At 41.6% G+C, this 20,034-nt stretch overlaps 1 pseudogene; it reads right to left on the reverse strand.

Moving 5' to 3' along the window:
• Positions 1–277: 277 nt before the first annotated feature.
• Positions 278–20,034, reverse strand: part of LOC142612278 (carotenoid 9,10(9',10')-cleavage dioxygenase 1-like) — a 34,546-nt pseudogene continuing 14,789 nt past the window's right edge.

Below are 20,034 nucleotides of genomic sequence, written 5' to 3' on the forward strand. Positions count from 1 at the left end.
GATTAGTATAAATATAGCTTCTGTAATCACTCTTATTTTTAATGAGAATATTCAGTTTTTAATTCTCTGTTTTGTGATTTTTCCTCCCATTTCCGTTAGTTTCAAACATACCTTTAAACACCTCAAAACACAAAAATTTTCTTTTTTAGTAAGCAAGAGAGTTTAACAAAATATACATAAACATAAATTTTTCATTAATACATCAAACATCATCATCCCTAATATAACAATATTTACAAAATATGTAATCATGAATTTATAATTCTATTAATTAATTTCACAATGACATTGTCATGAAAGCCCCATGAAAACCGTACGGAACTCTGCATGGCAATCTAATTTTGGCAACTGGTTCACTAGAAAAGTTCTTTGTATCAATTATATGGACCTGCAAGGAGAACAATTTATCTTTCAATTTATAATAACATAAAGAAAATTCCCAATAAGCCAATTGCAAGATACCAACTTGACTTACTTCAGATATGTCAGTGTCTTCATTGTGAACAAAAGTGATGATCCAACCATCATCTTCTTCAAAACCAACTCCTTTGGAGGCAAAGGCAACTCCAGTACAGAAGGTGTTCTCCTCAAACATATGATATTCTACTTTTATCAGCTCCTCTTTATGTCTTTTTCTCTAGTGTCATCGAATCAACGTTGGAAAATCAAATTAACATTGATCCATAGAATATAGAGAAAAATAAGAGATAGACAAATGTGAAGGGACTCTTTACCAAAGAAAATCTTGTGTCTAGTTCTTCGAGGTTTAGCTTGGCTAGACCTCCGAATTTTACCAAGCCTGGAATAATCAAGTTGAGAAGTTACATATTCATATTTAATAACATGTTAATGATACTGATATATAAGGGTAATTTCTAGTAACTGTTTATGAGGAACAATTGCAAATTCTTTATAGTTACCTGAGATAGAGCTTGCGATAGAATCAATAACTAGGGTATACCCATACTTATTATTAATACCTGTAAAATTTTCATCGATCATAAAAAATCCATAGAGAATTCAGTTCCAGTCAGATTTCTCTCCCTAACTTCTCCAGTTTGCATGTCTAATCTCCATTCATAGCAACGAGAAAATAATAATCCATTTTCTTGTGAACTATTAATATCTCCTTCAATTGAATTTATAGGCTTAAATTTTTTGGAAAACCACTCAAATTTATTCAAACCCTTATGAGGTCCTGGTATGATTGAATCAAGGGCTCTACACCCCCACACTACAACCTGTTCATCCTCGTACAAACAAAATTTTAAAACAATAAGTCAATTGTATATCATGATTGATCTTAATGAAAGATAGTAAAGGTTAAAAAAAAATTTAAGAAAACTTATTATATAATTTACCTCATTATCATCCTCAAAACAATTGAGAATATGAAATATGTAATTGGGTTGCACCTCAAACCACCGGATTGAATCCGAATCACCATAACGAGGGACTATCCCAATCCTTGCATATTCTTCCTTACTGTACTTTATTAATCTACACATAATTGAAAAGTTGCTTAAATTTTTGTTTACTCATATATTGATGCTTTTACATTTTATAAAGTGGATTCAAAGGACAAGGGCACTCACGGGCCTCCGCTAATTAGTCTTTTTATGTCTATAGTTAGTGGAAAATCCATGATCACATTGTACCTGCAAATCAAAAGCACAAATTATTAGGACTTGTTTGATTTTAATTACTATTTGGCACGAAATATTTCAAAACTCAGTCTCATACAAAGTAATTAAGCTCACTAACTTACCTTTGGGTGAGCCCTATGTCCTGACAAATGCTACACCTATCCAGTTTGAGATCCACTTTGTGAATCAATTTCTTTCCATCAGCTTCAAAAAAGGGAAATAGGCCATGCTCATTAAACTGTCAACACTTTACAAGGATCAGAAGAAATATTATTTTTGAGCATATATACCAGAAATCACTCCCAATTCAAGGAAAGGTTTGGTAGCATCGACCCCAACTATAGCAAGCTCTTCAGAACCTAGAGCTCTCTGTACCAGGAAGACAAATGGAATAAACAAAATTTATGTAGCTCTAACATAAAGTGAATGTTCAATAGTTTTTGAATACTTATGCAGAGAGGCACCTTTGGGTGGCTGGTAAAAGGTCGTTTCCAGGATCCATTGACATCCCAATTGCCTAAAGTGTTTAGTGTTAAAATGTCAATCTCTTGGGGCATATGATTTTCTGCAATTGAGTAGAATTTCCCTGAATGCTCGAATATGTTGGTGTTGCTTATGTATTTGTTTACTTTGCCAAACCTCAACTACAAAATTCAAATCAAAGTTATCAAACAATTTAGCTAAAGCTTTTATCTCACAAGTTTCTTGCAAATTTTAGTTATGGGCTATGATTAAATTTATTCTAATATATACATTCTAACGGAAATTTTATATTTTTTCTCAAATTTTAAAGATGTAAATTGCAATTTATTCAACATAAATAATAAAAGTGTGTGCACTTTATGGCTATTAGCTTTGGGAAATGTATAATCTATTAGTTTGAATCAATATTTAATCCAAAATGACAATCTTGAAAAAAAAAAAAAAAAAGCTACTTATTTTAAAATGACTTAAAATTGATTTGCCTACCAAATTTAGTAGATAGGCAAACAAAATAGCCGCAGAATCGCCTTCAATGGCTGGGAGAAAGGACGGTTTGTTTCTTTGCTTTTCTAGCTTGAATGTTTCGGTTTCAACATGTCTCTTGTTGTACACAACATTCCAGTCCCCATCACCATCTTTCTTAATATACAAATTAAGCATGAAGCATTCCTTCTCCTTCCACCCAAATGTGACTTGAGCTTCCAAACATGGACTTAGTCATTTTCAGTCCTCCAAAAAGGGCGTTTGGTCCTGTAATTAATCAAAGTTAAATGAATCATTTAGCCACACTTTTACTTCTCAAGTTAGTTGTTAAGCCACACTCTTGACCTTGGACTAATACCGCGTCATTTTTCGATGACTCATCTGACACTTGAGTGAGACTAAATAAGAGATAGATGACAGTAAACTTTCAAAAACATAACCAAATGTTACAGGCCAAAATGAAAACAACCCTAAACAGTAAAAAAAAATTTGTAATTTAGTCTAATTTTCGGGTTTAATTATTTATCAAACTTATTACTCATATTAATTAATATTTTTAGAATAAACTTAATTTGTTATGAACTAAAAACTTGATTCTGTCACTATTAGCATCAGGATTATAGTAAGTACAAGCAAATAGTACATGTTAACATATATAGTGTTGTGGGCTTTAGGCTCAACTAGTTTACTTGTTTAGCACTCTTACTTGTACTACACTCATATTTACTTGTACTGCACTCATATGCCTCCTATATAAAGGCACTCATGTATATTCTTTTAGTGAGAAATACAATATTATTCAATTCAGTATTTCTAACATGGTATCAGAGCCACTGCTCTGACCTTTTCTTCGCAGTCTTGTCTTTATTGGTGTAACTCCATTCTTAATATTGCTTCCGCTGTCACAACAACTGCCACAGCCTTTCGCCGTTGAACCTTCGAGTCTTCCAGACATCGTCCTCAGGTTCCGGACCTGTAGCAGCCGCCGTTGGGGAGTTCGAACACTGCAAAGACCACTGCCTTTTCCGGCACCGCCGTGAATATTGCTCCGAAAAATTTTTCGAAGGTACCAAGAAGATCGTCTTGCTCAGATCTACCTGTTCGTGAAAACCTCACAGTCATCGGAGTCTCCACGCGCCCTCACTCGCCGCCACGTGCCAGATTGATCCTGCTCACGTTAGCTTGCCACGTCAGCTGCTCACGTCAGCTTGCCACGTCATCTGCCACGTCATCCTGCCACGTCATCACTGACGTCACCTTCCAGCGCGCTGCTGACGTCACCTTTGACCGTTGACCGTTGACTTTTTCTGGAGTTGACTTTTTGCGGCCCAGGTTCTCCTTACTCAGTTTTTCGCGTAGATTTCATTTTTGCAATCCATTTTTGCATATTTTGCTTCTAAATGAAGCATAAGGACAGGTCTTCTTCCTTTTGCAACAATCATCGCAGACAATCTAGTAAACGCTTTTGTAATTTTTGCAAACGTTTTGGCCATAATATTGAGACTTGCTTTTAGCGCAATAAATCAGCTGTTTCAAGTTCTTCTGCCACTATTGCTAACATTGAGAGTGTCCAACCAATGGCTCCCGTCTTTGCACAGTCTAAGTCTTCAGGTCACACTTTCACCATGACCACAGATGACTTTAAAAACATCATCGCCAATGTCATTCATATGGTTGGTAATGCATCTTATTCCTCTTCTCTCTCAGCTTTGTCCGGTATGTCTCCTTCCTCTTGGCTTATGGATTCTGCTTGTTGCAATCACATGACACCTCACTCGTCCTTATTTTCTGAACTTAAACCTGCACCACACCCTCTTACTATTCGCACAGCAAATGGTTCCACAATGTCTAGTCATAATATAGGTTCCGTTTCAACCTCCAACTTCTCCGTTTCTAGGGTCTTTAATGTTCCTGACCTTTCTTACAATTTGTTTTCTGTGGGACAATTAGCTGAGTTGGGTTATCGAATCATATTTGATTATTCTGGGTGTATTGTGCAGGATCCAAGGACGGGACAGGAGCTAGGGACCGGTCCCGAGTTGGGCGTATGTTTCCCGTGGACAACCTTCGTCTTCCACTTGTTGCTCCCTGTTTCTATTGACGCCTGCTCAGGTTTCCTCTATTCCTTCTCTTGCTCTTTGGCATGCTCGACTTGGTCACGCATCTTCTTCCCGTGTACAACAATTGGCTTCTAGAGGTTTGCTAGGTTCAATGTCTACAGAAAATTTTGATTGTGTTTCATGTCAATTAGGAAAACAACCAGTTTTGCCTTTCAATTCTAGTGAATCTATATCCACTGATATCTTTGACCTTATTCATTCTGATGTTTGGGGACCTTCCTCTGTCTCTAGTATTGGTGGATCTCGATATTTTGTTGTCTTTGTTGATGATTACTCTCGCTATAGCTAGATCTTTAATATGAAACATCGTTCTGAATTATTGCAAGTGTATTCTAATTTTGCAAAGATGGTTGAAACTCAATTTTCTAAACGTATCAAAATTTTTCGATCTGATAATGCTCTTGAGTACACTCAATATGCTTTCCAAGCTGTTTTGCATTCCTATGGCACTGTTCATCAACTAACTTGTCCAGGTACCTCTCGCAAAATGGTAGAGCCGAACGAAAACTTCGTCATATTCTTGACATCTGTTCGTGCTCTTCTTCTCTGCCAAAGTTCCCGCTCCTTTTTGGGCGAAGCCGCTCTTCATGCCGTTCATACTATTAATCGCATTCCCGAGTCTGTCATCCAAAATCAAACTCCATATGAGCGCCTTTTTGGGTCATCTCCACTATCACCACCTACGCTCGTTCGCCCGCTCGCTTGTTTCGTTCTTCTTCAGCCATATGAGCATAACAAACTTGAGCCTAGGTCAAGACTTTGTTGTTTTCTTGGTTATGGCGAAACTCAAAAGGGGTATCGGTGTTATGATCCTATTTCTCATCGTCTTCGTGTCTCCCGCAATGTTGTCTTTTGGGAACATCGCCTCTTTGTCGAGCTCTCTCACTTCCGTGCTTCTTTATCTTCCTCTTCTGTCTTAGATCTATTTCCAGATGAGACGCAAATTCCTTATGTAGCTGCTCCTGACCCTCCTATAGCTGATCCTGATCCTCCTGTAGCTGCTTCTGATTCTCCTATTAACTTCTCTGTCCAACCACCAGAAATCCTTGATGCCTTTCCTAGTTCCCCTTTTAATGAACAGGTGGAAGATGAACAGGTCGAAGACGAGCTACCCAACCTTGATCCTGGTTCCCCTGCTCCTGCTCCGCCTGAAGAGCATGTACAAGACATTCCACCTCGTCACTCAACTCGGGTAAGGTCCATTCCTGCACATTTACTTGACTATCATTGTTACACTACCCTTGCTACATTGCACGAGCCTCACACCTATCGTGAGGCTTCCACTGACCCTTTATGGCAGATTGCAATGAAAAAAGAACTTGATGCATTATCTAAAAACCATACTTGGGACTTGGTCACTCTCCCCCCTGGGAAATCTGTGGTTGGTTGTAAGTGGATCTACAAGATTAAGACTCGCTCTGATGGGTCCATTGAGCGCTACAAAACTCGTCTTGTTGCAAAAGGTTTTACACAAGAGTATGGGATTGATTATGAAGAGACATTTGCTCCGGTTGCTCGTATCGCATCTGTTCGTGCCCTTTTAGCTGTTGCTGCTGCCAGTAAATGGGATCTTTTCTAGATGGATGTCAAAAATGCATTCCTTAATGGGGATTTGAGTGAAGAAGTTTATATGCAACCTCCTCCTGGTCTCTCTGTTGAATCAAACAAGGTTTGTCACCTTCGACGTGCACTTTATGGCCTTAAACAAGCTCCACGTGCTTGTTTGCCAAGTTTAGCTCTACCATCTCTCGTTTGGGTTACATGGCCAGTCATTATGATTCTGCATTATTTCTTTGTCGCACTGACAAAGACACTATTTTACTTCTCCTGTATATGGATGATATGATCATAACTGGTGATGACCTCAGTGGCATTCAAGAACTCAAAGATTTTCTCAGTCAGCAGTTTGAGATGAAAGATCTTGGACATCTCAGCTACTTCTTGGGTCTTGAAATCACTCATTCTACAGATGGACTTTACATTACTCAAGCCAAGTATGCCTCTGAACTCTTGTCTAGAGCTGGACTCACTGATAGCAAGACTGTTGACACTCCAGTCGAGCTTAATGCGCATCTGACTCCCTCAGGGGGGAAACCATTGTCTAATCCCTCTCTTTACAGATGCTTAGTTGGCAGCCTAGTTTATCTTACTGTTACTTGTCCAGACATTTCCTATGCCGTTCACCAGGTGAGCCAATATTTGTCTGCTCCACGATCGACTCACTATGTTGCTGTTCTGCACATTCTTCGGTACCTAAAGGGTACTCTCTTCCATGGTCTTTTCTACTCTGCTCAGTCTCCTCTTGTTCTCCGTGCATTTCGATGCCGATTGGGCAGAGATCCCACCGATCGCGGGTCCACCACCGGTTATTGCTTTCTTCTTGGTTCTTCTCTCGATTTCTTGGCGAAGCAAGAAACAAACTCATGTGGCCCGTTCTAGTACCGGCGTAAAGCATCGTGCCTTTGCGATATCGCATTCCGAGCTTCTTTGGCTACGATGGCTTCTCAAAGACTTAGATGTGTCGACATCCTCTGCTACTCCTCTTTATTGTGACAACAAAAGTGCCATTCATATTGCTCACAATGATGTTTTCCATGAACGGACTAAACACATCGAGATCGATTGTCATTTTATCCGTTATCATCTTGTCCATGGTGCTCTCAAGCTAATCTCAGTCTCCTCTACAGATCAACTTGCAGATATCTTCACCAAGTCACATCCTAAGGGACGCCTTCGTACTTTGGTTGACAACCTCAAGTTGGTCTCACATCCACCTTGAGTTTGAGGGGGGCTGTTAACATATATAGTGTTGTGGGCTTTAGGCCCAACTAGTTTACTTGTTTAGCACTCTTACTTGTACTACACTCATATTTACTTGTACTACACTCATATTTACTTGTACTGCACTCATATGTCTCCTATATAAAGGCACTCATGTATATTCTTTTAGTGAGAAATACAATATTATTCAATTCAGTATTTCTAACAGTACATATAATACAAGGTTATAGGCCCGGATAATTCAATGCTTATTAAATATAATACTCCACTATTTTTATTCTTTGCCGCTTGAATTTATCTCAGTTTGTTTGTTTGTTTGTTTTTTTTGAGAAACTTATCGCAGTTTGTTGGTCGAAAAGTTTTGCTTTCATCCCATAAAATATACAATATTGTACGTCAGCCTTGGGTTACCATATACATACAATAATCCAAAATCAACAAGATTCCTATCCAATTTGTTTTGTATGCCAGTATTTTCTAGGAGTAACGTCTAATATATGCGCCATGTTCAAACTTCATAGTTACCTACACTACACATCCATACAAAATATTTAAAAGATTTCCAGTATATATTTATTCTCAGCGTTGTCTTTTTATGTATTATTTGCCATTATAATAGGCAACAAGGACGGACAAGTCCATCTGTGGATGTTGATGACATTTCTAAGTGTAAAAGGAGCTATATCAGGAAATGGAGGGTAATAAATAATATATGTAAAGGTCTAGTACATACCATTTCTGATGTAGATACCTTCTGGGAAATTATCTGGACTTTTTCCTTCAATGTTAATGATCAGAAGGGCTTCTTTCAACTCATCTACTGGAGCAAAGTTACTCTGCAAGTAATTTGACACTATTGAGATATGCTATATATATTTAGCTTAATTACTTGTTTGTGCATGGGAATGATGCCTAAAATGAGAGGGGTGGTACGTACCTGAGATGGAAGCAATGGTTGGTCAACAAACTCAAACACCGAGTCAACAAAGGCATCCAATATTTTCATAGAAGCGATCTTGATGGTTTTGGAAACCTCAATTCGCAGTGGAACTTGTCGCAGATCTCTCAAGACTGGCTGCTTATGAAAACATTTCCTATCAGATGAAGGGATTTATCTATCCCATGCAAATGTTGCACGAGATACAGTACCTTTTGAATGGTTGAGATGAAAAGTTAAAAAGCTTAACCTTTCATTCCAACAATTCAATATGTTTATACTTTTTATCTGATAGGATGGCAGTAGATCGAAATCCATACCTAAATATAGTTGCCAGAATTAATGAATTGAAAAGCTAAATTTTGATGGAAAATCAAAACCAGAAATTGGTCAAAATCTTCTCTACTGCTACAGTTGCCATATATAAGTCGATTTTCTCTATCAGTGTTTATAATGCTAAATATGTAAAATCCTTTCTGAAATTTGACTCAAGTTCAGGGACATCAACCTGAATCCAAAATTTGTTACAAAAGTTTGCGACTAATTCAAGTTTCAAGTCCTCTTTTGGATTCAAAAATATGTATAATAGGAAAATCCTGTTATACGTGTCAGTATGTTTTACACACACTCTGTTGTTATAACTCGAAAAGGTGACTTCAAAATACAGTATGTGTAAAGTACAACACACATAGCCCTGCATATAATGAGCTAGCTTCGTATGAGAGAGAGAGAGAGAGACCTTGAAAACAGAAGAAAGAGTGCTCTTAGTGTGATCAAAGCTGTGCTAAAGGGAGGGTCTTCTCAAAACAGGATTCAGATCCTCTAGATTTTTTAGGGTACTCCACCAATAGAATTCTTTAAATTTTAACCATTTTTTAATAATTTAATGGTCTTAATTCTGCTCTGTCAGCATTCGACTAATAATATTTTTAAAAGAATAAAATAATATTGCAAATAAAAAAATTAAGATTATTGTTAATAAAATGCTGACATGACAGAATCTAAACCATTAAATTCAGAAAGAATGATTAAGATTTAACGAAATCTATTTGGTAGAGTACCCTAGAAAATTTAGAGGATCTGAATCCCTCAAAACATTCCATGCACTTGAAATCCCATAATTGCGGCTGCCATCTCTCACTTTCTTTGCTGCCCTAAGATGCTATAACTTACAAATTTACAACTATAAGTAAAGGAAATGTTCACTATTTGTACACAAAATATATGTTCGTCTCAGCCTATGTTACAAATATTATTGGAATTGTTAGCAAAAAAAAAAAAATTATTGGACAACATTAGCATAAAATAATATACTATTTTGTTGGATAACTCAATGACTTGTGGGGCAGTGAGTTTGGATGGAACCACAGAGTCATCACGAGAACTGACAAAGTAAATAATAAATAAATTGTAATAGAACAACAAGGAAATTATTAAAATCTTTTTCTCTTAAAATAAAGTTCTAAAAAAAATCTTAACTCTGCAAATTAATGTCAAAATACAAAAAAGCCAGATTATCTATAAAATATTGGCGCATGCAAGTTTTTTATTTATTTTTTATTTATATAAGATAGAATTTTACTCTAGTATAATTTAAGTATATATGTGTGTGAAACTCCCTCCTAGAGACTTGAACCCTAATCCTCACCTCCTACACCTCACAAGCATTTATAGAATGACCATCACACCAATTAGCATATGCAAGTTAGGTGCAACTATATATACATTTTTTTTGCTAACCAGGTGCAGCTATATTTATAAGGTTGTGGGATGTTCGATTTAATTAATTTCTGCCAACTTCGATATGTGTGGTACTGCTAGAATTTGAAAGGTAATAATTATGAAAATACAACATGATATCCCATTACGTAAGCCGTAGTTGCGATTGGCAGTTTCAGAAAAGTTTCTTTGTTCGTGAAATGCTTCCAGTTCCGGACGGATCAATTAATTATTTAGGTCCAGAGAAATTTGAGTAATGTTGTTTAAGTGTTTTTAATATATGTGTAGGTGAAAAAGTATGTTAAAATATGTGTAAGGCTGTTTAAAATGTGAAAATATGTATTAAAACTTGCTCGCCAAACAGGGCCTTAGTATTTACAATATCTTATCAAGTTTTGTCCAAAATTCTCACAGCTTGCTCCCGCGAAGAGCATCTGAGTTATTAATTTTGTAATATGGTTTCACAAAAAACTTTTTTTTTTTTTTTTTGCATAACAAGTGTTTTATTAGATAAATATAAAGAGTACAAACACAACACGGCTACAGTTCCAAACAACAACCCGTAAACATTAAACAAAGCTCAGAGAGCAGCAACGCAACAACCGAAGAACTTCAAACAAACCCGATAAGAGCCAGCAGCTGGACCAAAAACAAAAAACTAATATATCTGTGGGCAGTAAAAGATCCTAATGGGAACGTGGGCCTTTTGGGCCGTGTTAAGGAAGGCCGACCTGACCCTGGGTTTGGAAGTTGTTAGTGCTATGGGTCGGCCCATACACCGAGGATACGAGGATCCAGCCGAGGGTGAACTTACCCTCGGACGAGCACCTAAGAACTCGGGATTTCATAGTAAAGGTTAGGGGATGACACAGTTAAGGCCAATGGTTAAAAGGGGTGAACCCTAGAACGCCCCAGAAGCACCGGTGTTGAAGAAATGTCAAAGATAAAGGCTGCTACCTCCACATTAAAGACCCCGCACCTACCACCCCGGCCGCATTTATGGGGAAGTGACACTGAACGAGTGGAAGAGAAACTTCTGGTTACTATTCAAAGGCACTGAGAAAAGAAATATCTAGGCTAAGGGGAAGGTGAGGCAACACGTGTACAAAGCATTCAAAAGAGTAGTATATAAAGAGCAATTTAAGACAGAAAGAGGAGGGACTTTTGTAACCTAAAAAGAAAGAAAAGACTAAGAAAGGGATATAATATAAGAATAGCTCTCGGCTTACGTCCGAGGAGGCCAATTTACAATATTCCTTATTGTTTCCAAGTATTCGAAATCCTTAGTTTGTCATTTAATCCCCACATACTTCTAACCTGGGTTTCAAGCCCACACTCTACAAATTCATATTGTTTAAGGCTCATTGGCCTTGGGCCCGTAACCGTCTGGGGGCCGGTGTGCAATTGTGCACTTACAATTGGCGCCGTCTGTGGGAATCTAGTCTAGAAGAGGTAGGGATATTATGGCAGGCTTAGGCTCTCACCATGCAGAGTCACAAGGATCACAACCGGAAGATCACTTTGAACGTCTTGAACATCGTAGGGATCGTGAGGGAAGCGTCCATACAGAATACCCAGGCGCTAGCCATACTCATGGAGGAGGTAGCACTACTCACGATGAGGGTTCTAAATCCATGCAGAAGGAGATCAATCGTTTGAAGAGGAAGTTACGCCGCGCAAAGCGTAATGTTTCCCCGTCCTCGTCTAGTTCTTCCTCAGAGAAGGATAGGGAAGTTGGGTACAGTTCAAGGTCATGTTCCCCCACCAGCGCAACATCCTCCGGTGAGGAGGACGACCGGCCAACCCGCAGATGTAAGAAGCTTCGTTCTAGGGGCCTAGGCAACGATACCATGAGTAGGGCGTTGCACCAACTCTCTAAATCTCCGTTTTCACGGAGGATTGAGAGGGGGAGACTTCCCAGGAGGTTCACCCAGCCCACCTTTACCATCTATAATGGCCGGACTGATCCGGTGGAGCATGTGAGTCACTTCAACCAAAGGATGGCAGTGCACTCTCACAACGAGACTTTGATGTGTAAAGTCTTCCCCTCCAGCTTGGGACCTGTGGCTATGAGATGGTTTAACGGTCTCAAATCGGGATCTTTAGGGTCATTTGGGGAGCTAACCAGGGCATTTGCCTCGCGGTTCATTACGTGTAGCAGAGTCCCTCGGCCATTGGACTCGTTACTATCCATGGTCATGAAGGAAGGGGAGACACTGAAAGCATACTCCGACAGATACTAGGAGATGTTTAATGAAATAGACGGCGACTTTGATGAGGTGGCGCTTAATACCTTTAAGGTGGGCCTCCTACTGATCATGACCTGAGAAAGTCTTTGACGAAAAAGCCCGTCCGCAGTGTACGCCGTCTTATGGATCGTATTGATGAATATAAGAGGGTAGAGGAAGACCAGCAGCAGGGGAAAGGAAAGGAGAAGGTTATCCCGCAGGAGAGAAGGGATTTCAGGTCGGACAGATATCACAACAAGCCGAGGAGGGATTACTTCGGACAATCCGGCTCGGCAGCACCCGGTGTAAATACCGTGTTCCGAGAACCAGTGCATCGATTATTAGAAAAATTTCGTAAAGAGCCCTTCTTGAGATGGCCCGCAAGATGGCGGGGGACCCTGCTAGAAGAAATCAAAACCTTTTACATCGGTACCATCGGGATGTGGGCCACACTACCGAGAAATGCCGGACAATATGTAACCATCTAGAGCAGCTCTCGTCGGTGAGGGAAAGTTAAACGGCACTTGTGTCGGTCCACCGGGCGGGTCGGTCAAGTTGGTTCAAACAATCGGAGGAACGATTCATCTCGGCCAGCATTGGGAACAATTAATGTTATCTTCGCCGCACCCGGTAGGACCGGCTCGGGTCCCACTAGGGTTATGGCGGCTTCCCATCCGCAGGCCGAGGATGTGGGTAGCAGGCCGAAGAGATTAAAGAGCACTTTACTGTCTTGGGTTTCTCCGAGGAGGATAAGGTAGGGACTATCCAGCCCCCATGACGATGCTCTTGTGGTTACCCTCGGAATAGGGAACTACGATGTGAGAAGGGTGATGATAGATCGGGGCGGCGGTGCGTATCATGTACCCCGATCTATTTAAAGGGCTAAGATTGGAGTTGGAAGATTTAACCCCTTATGACTCCCCACTTATAAGCTTCGAAGGAAGGGCCGTTATGCCGAAGGGACGGATCCGTTTACCCGTTCAATCCGCACCGAAACGGTTGAGGTAGATTTCATTGTGGTTGACGCGTACTCTCCATATACAGCCATCCTCGCCGAGGCCATGGTTGCACGCCTTGGGAGCCGTCTCCTCTACCTTACATGTTAAGGTGAAATTCTCTCGGGGAGCATGTTGAGGAAATCCTCGGCAGCCTGTGCAAGGGCTAGGCAATGCATATCGGCCGCGGTGCTTCGTCGGTCGAGAAATTGAGTCATCAACCTTGCCCATCCAGGAGTCATAGCAATTCGGCTCGGAGGCACCCTGGAGCGATGACAGGAGACGAGGCTATTTGTGAGGAGTTAGAGAAGTTTGTAATGAGATGATCCAGAGAGGTTTTTCCAAGTTGGCATACTTTTGCCACACCAAGAGAAGATGGAGTTGTTGAAATTTCTGAAAGATAATTTAGATGTTTTTGCGTGGGACCCCTATGAGGCTCCAGGCGTAGATCCGAACTTTATTTGTCATCGTTTAAACATCAATCCTGCCATTGTTACGAGGAGGCAACCACCTCGGCGATCTTCCCGAGAACATTCGAAGCCGTGAAGGAAGAGGTTCTTAAACACAAAAGGGCGGGTGCTATCAAAGAGGTTTTCACCCCGAATGGTTGGCTCATCTTGTTGTTGTTAAGAAGAAGAACGGCAAGTGGAGAGTATGTGTGGACTTTACCGATCCGAACAAGGCCTCGTCCTAAAGATTCGTTCCCGAATGCCACGGATTGATCAACCGGTAGATGCTACTGTTTGACATCCTCGGATGAGTTTCTTGGACGCCTTCCAGGGTTACCACCAAATTCCATTGGCGTTAGATGATCGGGAGAAGACTGCTTTCATTACTCCAACCGGGAACTATCATTATAAGGTTATGCCATTTGGATTAAAAAATGTTGGGGCTACTTATCAAAGAATGATGACCCGAATGTTTGAACAAAGAATCGGGGAAAACCATCGAAGTGTACGTGGATGATATGGTGGTGAAGAGTAAGACGTGCCCTTCACACATGACAGACCGGCCGACACCTTCCGGATGCTAAGGAAGTATAAATTGTGCCTTAACGCCTCCAAGTGTTCTTTTGGCGTGGGATCTCGGGAAGTTCTTGGGATTTATGATTACTCATAGGGGCATAGAGGTAAACCCGGTGCAAGTTAAGGCTATTCGAATTTGCGGCCGCCTAGGAACCCAAAAGAGATTCGAAATTGACGGAATGATTGCTGCGTTGAATAGATTTATTTCTCGGTCAGTGATCGGTGTCGTCCTTTCTTCCGGTTGTTGCACAAGTGGAAAGGGTTTCAATGGACCGAGAATTTGTGAATTAGCTTTCCAACGGCTTAAGCAATATCTTTCTCGGCCACCTATTTTATCTCGCCCTGAAGTGGACGAGGTTTTATTCGCTTATCTGGCCGTGGCTATTCACGCGGTGAGCTTAGTCCTTATAAGGAATGAAAGCGGGGTACAGAGACCGATCTACTACGTTAGTAAGTCCTTGAATGAGGCCGAGGTGCGCTATCTGCCCTTGGACAAAGCACTTCTTGCTGTAGTCCACGCCACGCGCAAACTTCCTCATTATTTCCAATCTCATACCGTGGTTGTTTTGACCCAGCTTGCCTCTTTAGAGGCGTGTTGCGTAGTGCTGATTACTCGGTAGGTGGCAAAATGGGGAACCATTTTGGGAGCCTTTGATGTTAAATACAGCCTCGCACATCGGTAAAGGGACAGTCCTCGCTGATTTGGTGGCGTAGTTTACCGAACCATTGTTAGAAGAAACTTCAAAAGAAGCACACATGGGTGAAAAATCGAGCTTGGTGTGATCACGGACGTATCGCCCCTCGGTTTGGAGAGTTTATGTGGATGGGGCTGCTAATCAAAAAGGGTACGGTGTTGGACTTGTTCTAATGTCCCTGAAGGAATTGTCTTCGAAAATCTTTGAGATTGGCCTTCTCGGCTACTAATAACGAGGCCGAGTATGAAGCCGATCTTGGTAGGCATGCAAATGGTACATAAGATGGGTGGCAAGGAAATCCACGTGTTCTCGGACTCTCGGTTAGTGGTCGGCCAGGTCATGGGAACCATGAAGGCTAGAGACCCCGGAATGCAGGGATACTTGGCCTGTGTCAAACGCGCCGGCGGGCGGGTTAATTTTGACTCCTTTGCCTTAGCTCACGTTTCTAGGAATGGAAACACTCATGCGTACGATTCCTTGGCTACGTTGGCAACATCCTCGGCTCAAGGTTTACCAAGGGTTATCCTCGTTCAGGATTTGGTAGAACCTTCTCTTGTAACTGCTAACGCACCTCGCATCCATCTAATAAGGCCTGATCCTAGTTGGATGGATTCGATCATATCTTTTCTTAAAAATGACATTCTTCCCGAAGCCAAGGCTGAAGCAGAAAAGTTACGTCGAAAGGCGCCGCGTTTCTGGTTGTCCGAGGACCATAAGCTATACAAACGATCCTTTTCAGGACCGTACTTGTTGTGTGTACACCCTGAATCAACAGAAGCATTGTTGGAGGAATTGCATGAGGGAATTTGTGGGAGCCACACTGGGGGAAGGTCCTTAGCCCATAGAGCCCTGACGCAGGGTTATTGGTGGCCTAATATGTAGAGGGAAGCTCAGGACTATGCCAGAAAATGTGATCAATGTCAGAGGTTCGCCCCTAATATCCACCAACCTGGAGGGGTTCTTAACCCTCTCTCCAGCCCTTGGCCTTTCGCACAGTGGGGCTTGGACATTGTAGGGCCATTTCCGAGGGCTGTTGGCAACAAAAGATGGCTGCTGGTGGGAACAGACTACTTCACTAAATGGGTTGAAGCTGAGCCCTTAGCCAATATCCGAGATGTCGATTCGAAGAAATTTATATGGAAAAACATCGTTACTAGATTTGGAGTACCACACACCCTCATCTCTGACAATGGTGTCCAGTTCGATAGTAAGGCTTTTAGGAAGTATTGTGGTGACATGGGTATCATAAACAGATATTCCACCCCTGTTTACCCTTAGGGAAATGGACAAGCCGAGGCCGTCAACAAGGTCATAGTTAACGGGCTCAAGAAGAGGTTGGACGATGCGAAAGGTAGATGGGTAGAAGAGCTCCCTCATGTCCTGTGGACATATCGGACCACACCGCGCAGGTCCACTGGAGAGACGCCATTCTCTATGACTTATGGAGCCGAGGCGGTGATACCGCTAGAATCTGGTTTTCCTACTTTAAAGACAAGTTCTTTTAGCCCAGAGAATAACCAGGGACTTCTAGAGAAGGATCTTGATTTACTTGAGGAACGGCGTGAGGCAGCTATGGTCCAATTGGCTTATTATCAGCAGAAGCTAAAACGAGGATATGATGCCCACGTGAAGCTAAGGCCACTTGCACCTGGCGATCTTGTATTAAGGAAAGTTGTAGGCACTTCTAAGAACCCAGCATGGGGTAAGCTAGGACCTAACTGGGAAGGCCCCTATCGCATTGTTTCTATAGCAGGCATAGGGTCGTATAGGCTAGTTGACCTAGACGAACGAATTGTACCACGTCCATGGAATGTAAATAACCTTAGAAGGTATTATTATTAATCAAATGAGCTTTTGTCAATTAATGCTTCAAAGTTATGGCTAGCTCTGACATTTGAAGTTATTGCTCTAAAGAATCAAACAGAAACTTGGTTAAGTGCAGTCCTCGGACCACAAACCTTGTGGAAATTGATGTCTTATCATTTGTTAAACAGAACCTTAGTTATGCCGGGTCCTCGGACCTCCTACTTTGGGAAAATTAACATTTGAAGTTATTGCTCTAAAGAATCAAACAGAGACTTGGTTAAGTGTAGTCCTCGGACCACAAACCTTGTGGAAATTGATGTCTTATCATTTGTTAAACAGAACCTTAGTTATGCCGGGTCCTCGGACCTCCTACTTTGGGAAAATTAACATTTGAAGTTATTGCTCTAAAGAATCAAACAGAAACTTGGTTAAGTGTAGTCCTCGGACCACAAACCTTGTGGAAATTGATGTCTTATCATTTGTTAAACAGAACCTTAGTTATCACTAGGGTCCTCGGACCTCCTACTTTGGGAAAATTAACATTTGAAGTTATTGCTCTAAAGAATCAAACAGAGACTTGGTTAAGTGTAGTCCTCGGACCACAAACCTTGTGGAAATTGATGTCTTATCATTTGTTAAACGAACCTTAGTTATGCGGGTCCTCGGACCTCTACTTTGGGAAAATTAACATTTGAAGTTATTGCTCTAAAGAATCAAACGAAACTTGGTTAAGTGCGAGTCCTCGGACCACAAACCTTGTGGAAATTTATGTCTTATCATTTTATAACCAGAACCTTAGTTATGCCGGGTCCTCGGACCTCCTACTTTGGGAAAATTAACATTTACAGTTACAATTTTTAAGAATTAAACGAAAGATTGCTTAATATCTATCTTCGGACTACGGCTTTGATTAAAGTTAACTTCTGATTGTGTCTGGATGTTAATACGTTACTGTTTATTAACTCAAATCGTAAAGTTAACTTCTGATTGTGTAAGGAATGGTCCTCGGATCTTACATCTTACTAGAAACAGAGCTATGCATTACAAGGGTTTAATCGTTATATGAGGCCCTCTCTTCTTCTTATGAGGCCCTCTCTTCTTCTTAATCGAGGCATTGTTCAAATGAATTAACCATGTCACCTTGTATTAAATCTTTAATAATGTACGCATGATTATGTGGAAGTTATGATTGTGCAATCCTTGGAGTTAGATTTTTATACTCTGAGAAACTTTTGATATGACTTAATGGGAAACTTTTGTAATAAGTACAAAAAGAATAAAGTAAAAACAGATACAATCCAAGTGAAAAGTAAACGAAATCGTTCTTCATTAATCAGTTGAATATGCATTACAATATATAATTCAAAGACAAAAAAAAAATGGAAAAAGAGAAGCCCTAAGCTAAGTCCTAAGCTGTTGGAGGAGGATCTTGTGAGGTACTAGTGCCTCGGTCTTTCTCAACTCCATTTCAAAAGGAGTCATAACTTGCTTTCCTTTATCCACTTGTCTTTGTTGGAAGGACGTTGGGTTCCCTTTGTCTGGTTCAAGTCCTTCTCTGCATCCAACTCCTCCTTCCTTTTCTTTATTGGAACCGAAAGGTTCGTAGGATCGAATTTCTTTGTGGGACCACGGAGGTAGAGCAAGAGGAGTTGTCTCGGGGATAGGAGTAGCGACGGAGCCTCTTCAATCTCTGTATTTCTAGGGAAGCCAAACATTCTCGGACTTCCTCAAATCTGAAGATTGGGGAACTCTGCTACGTTTAAAGCTTCCCCCATACTTTTGACGTATTCACGGCATAAAGCCGCGAACTCCTACGTGTTGCTCCTCTGTGGTACCGCTACCCCTTCATCGAAACTTGCACCTTGGCGGCTTGAAGAGAGAGTTGGAAGGAGCTGGCTTCTTCCTTTATCGAGCCGGTTGCTTCTTCGGATCCGAGCACTCCCTTTGAGCTTGGGAGAGTTCTTCATCTCTTTCATGAAGGAGCTTCGCGCCGTCCTTCTATACGGGTCTTCATGGTCTTCAAGTTTGACTCGACCCCATTTTTCTCTCTCCTCGGATCAACCACCTCCGAGGTTAACTTCTCATTCGCGGCAAGGGGCTGTGCCCAAGGACTTCTCGGTTCCATCCCGATTTCGAGCTCGCCCCTGGCTATTTTCCGAGTGTCTTCAATAAACTTCTCAGCTACGAAGACCTCCTGAATAGCCTGTAGTAAAGTATGATGGAGTTAGGAATAATAAGAAACAAACTTACCTATAAATGTTATTAAAAGGGAGAAAAACTTACCAACGCTAAGTCTCTTTTTAGTGAGAGGAATAGTTGTGGCTGGCCCATCTTTTCCAAGGTCTCCATGTCCTTGGGCAGCAGAAGAGGGCGTTCCAAGACCTCGGCCAGGTGGTGGGCGTGGCCTTGTTGAACTGCCCTTATGGGTGGCCGGGGAGATGGGTGCGCCGTCCAGCCTTAGATCGGGGGACCAGGTGGTTGATGCTCGGCGCACTTCAGCCTCGTCCTTGAATTCCCCGATTTCAACCGAACGGGCTCTACCCTTGCCCTTGTCCAGCTTCTGCTGCTGGGCCGGTGGGAGTCGTTGGCGTGGTTTCTTGGGGTCTTTATTAATCGTCCCCTCATTATCTCCCTTCCTCTTCTTCTTGGGATCCTCGGCTGGCAGTTTTGGCTCAGCTGGAGGAGGAGGAGGAGGTAAAGTTGGGGGAACTTGGGACGTCCCCGTTTTCTTTTTCTCTGCAACCTTAGCAGCCCTATTGGTGAGGAGACCCTCCATTCTTCCCATGTCTTCTTCTAATTCGTCCTCGGGAAGGGCAACCACAAACCCTGCAATTCCAGAGGCCTCGGTGGCTTCTTCCTCCTCGTCGGAAAGTACCACAAATTGGTTCCCGTGAGGTCTCTCGGTGTCTTCGAGGTGGAATTGGTCTATCTCGTCGTCAAGTGTGTGTGAAGAAGACACCTGCTCTTCTGGAACGACAGTTGCTTGTGAGTGCACGGCGAGGGGGACTGCTGCTATCGGCCGGTTGTACAAAATGGTATTAGGAGCGTCCGGAAGGTCACGGTCATCCAAAAAGTGGGGCCGAGCTACGTTTATCCTCTTTCGTCTTCGGTCGCCC

This window comes from Castanea sativa, chromosome 10, assembly GCF_040712315.1.
Source record: "Castanea sativa cultivar Marrone di Chiusa Pesio chromosome 10, ASM4071231v1".
In the NCBI taxonomy this organism is placed as follows: Eukaryota; Viridiplantae; Streptophyta; class Magnoliopsida; order Fagales; family Fagaceae; genus Castanea; species Castanea sativa.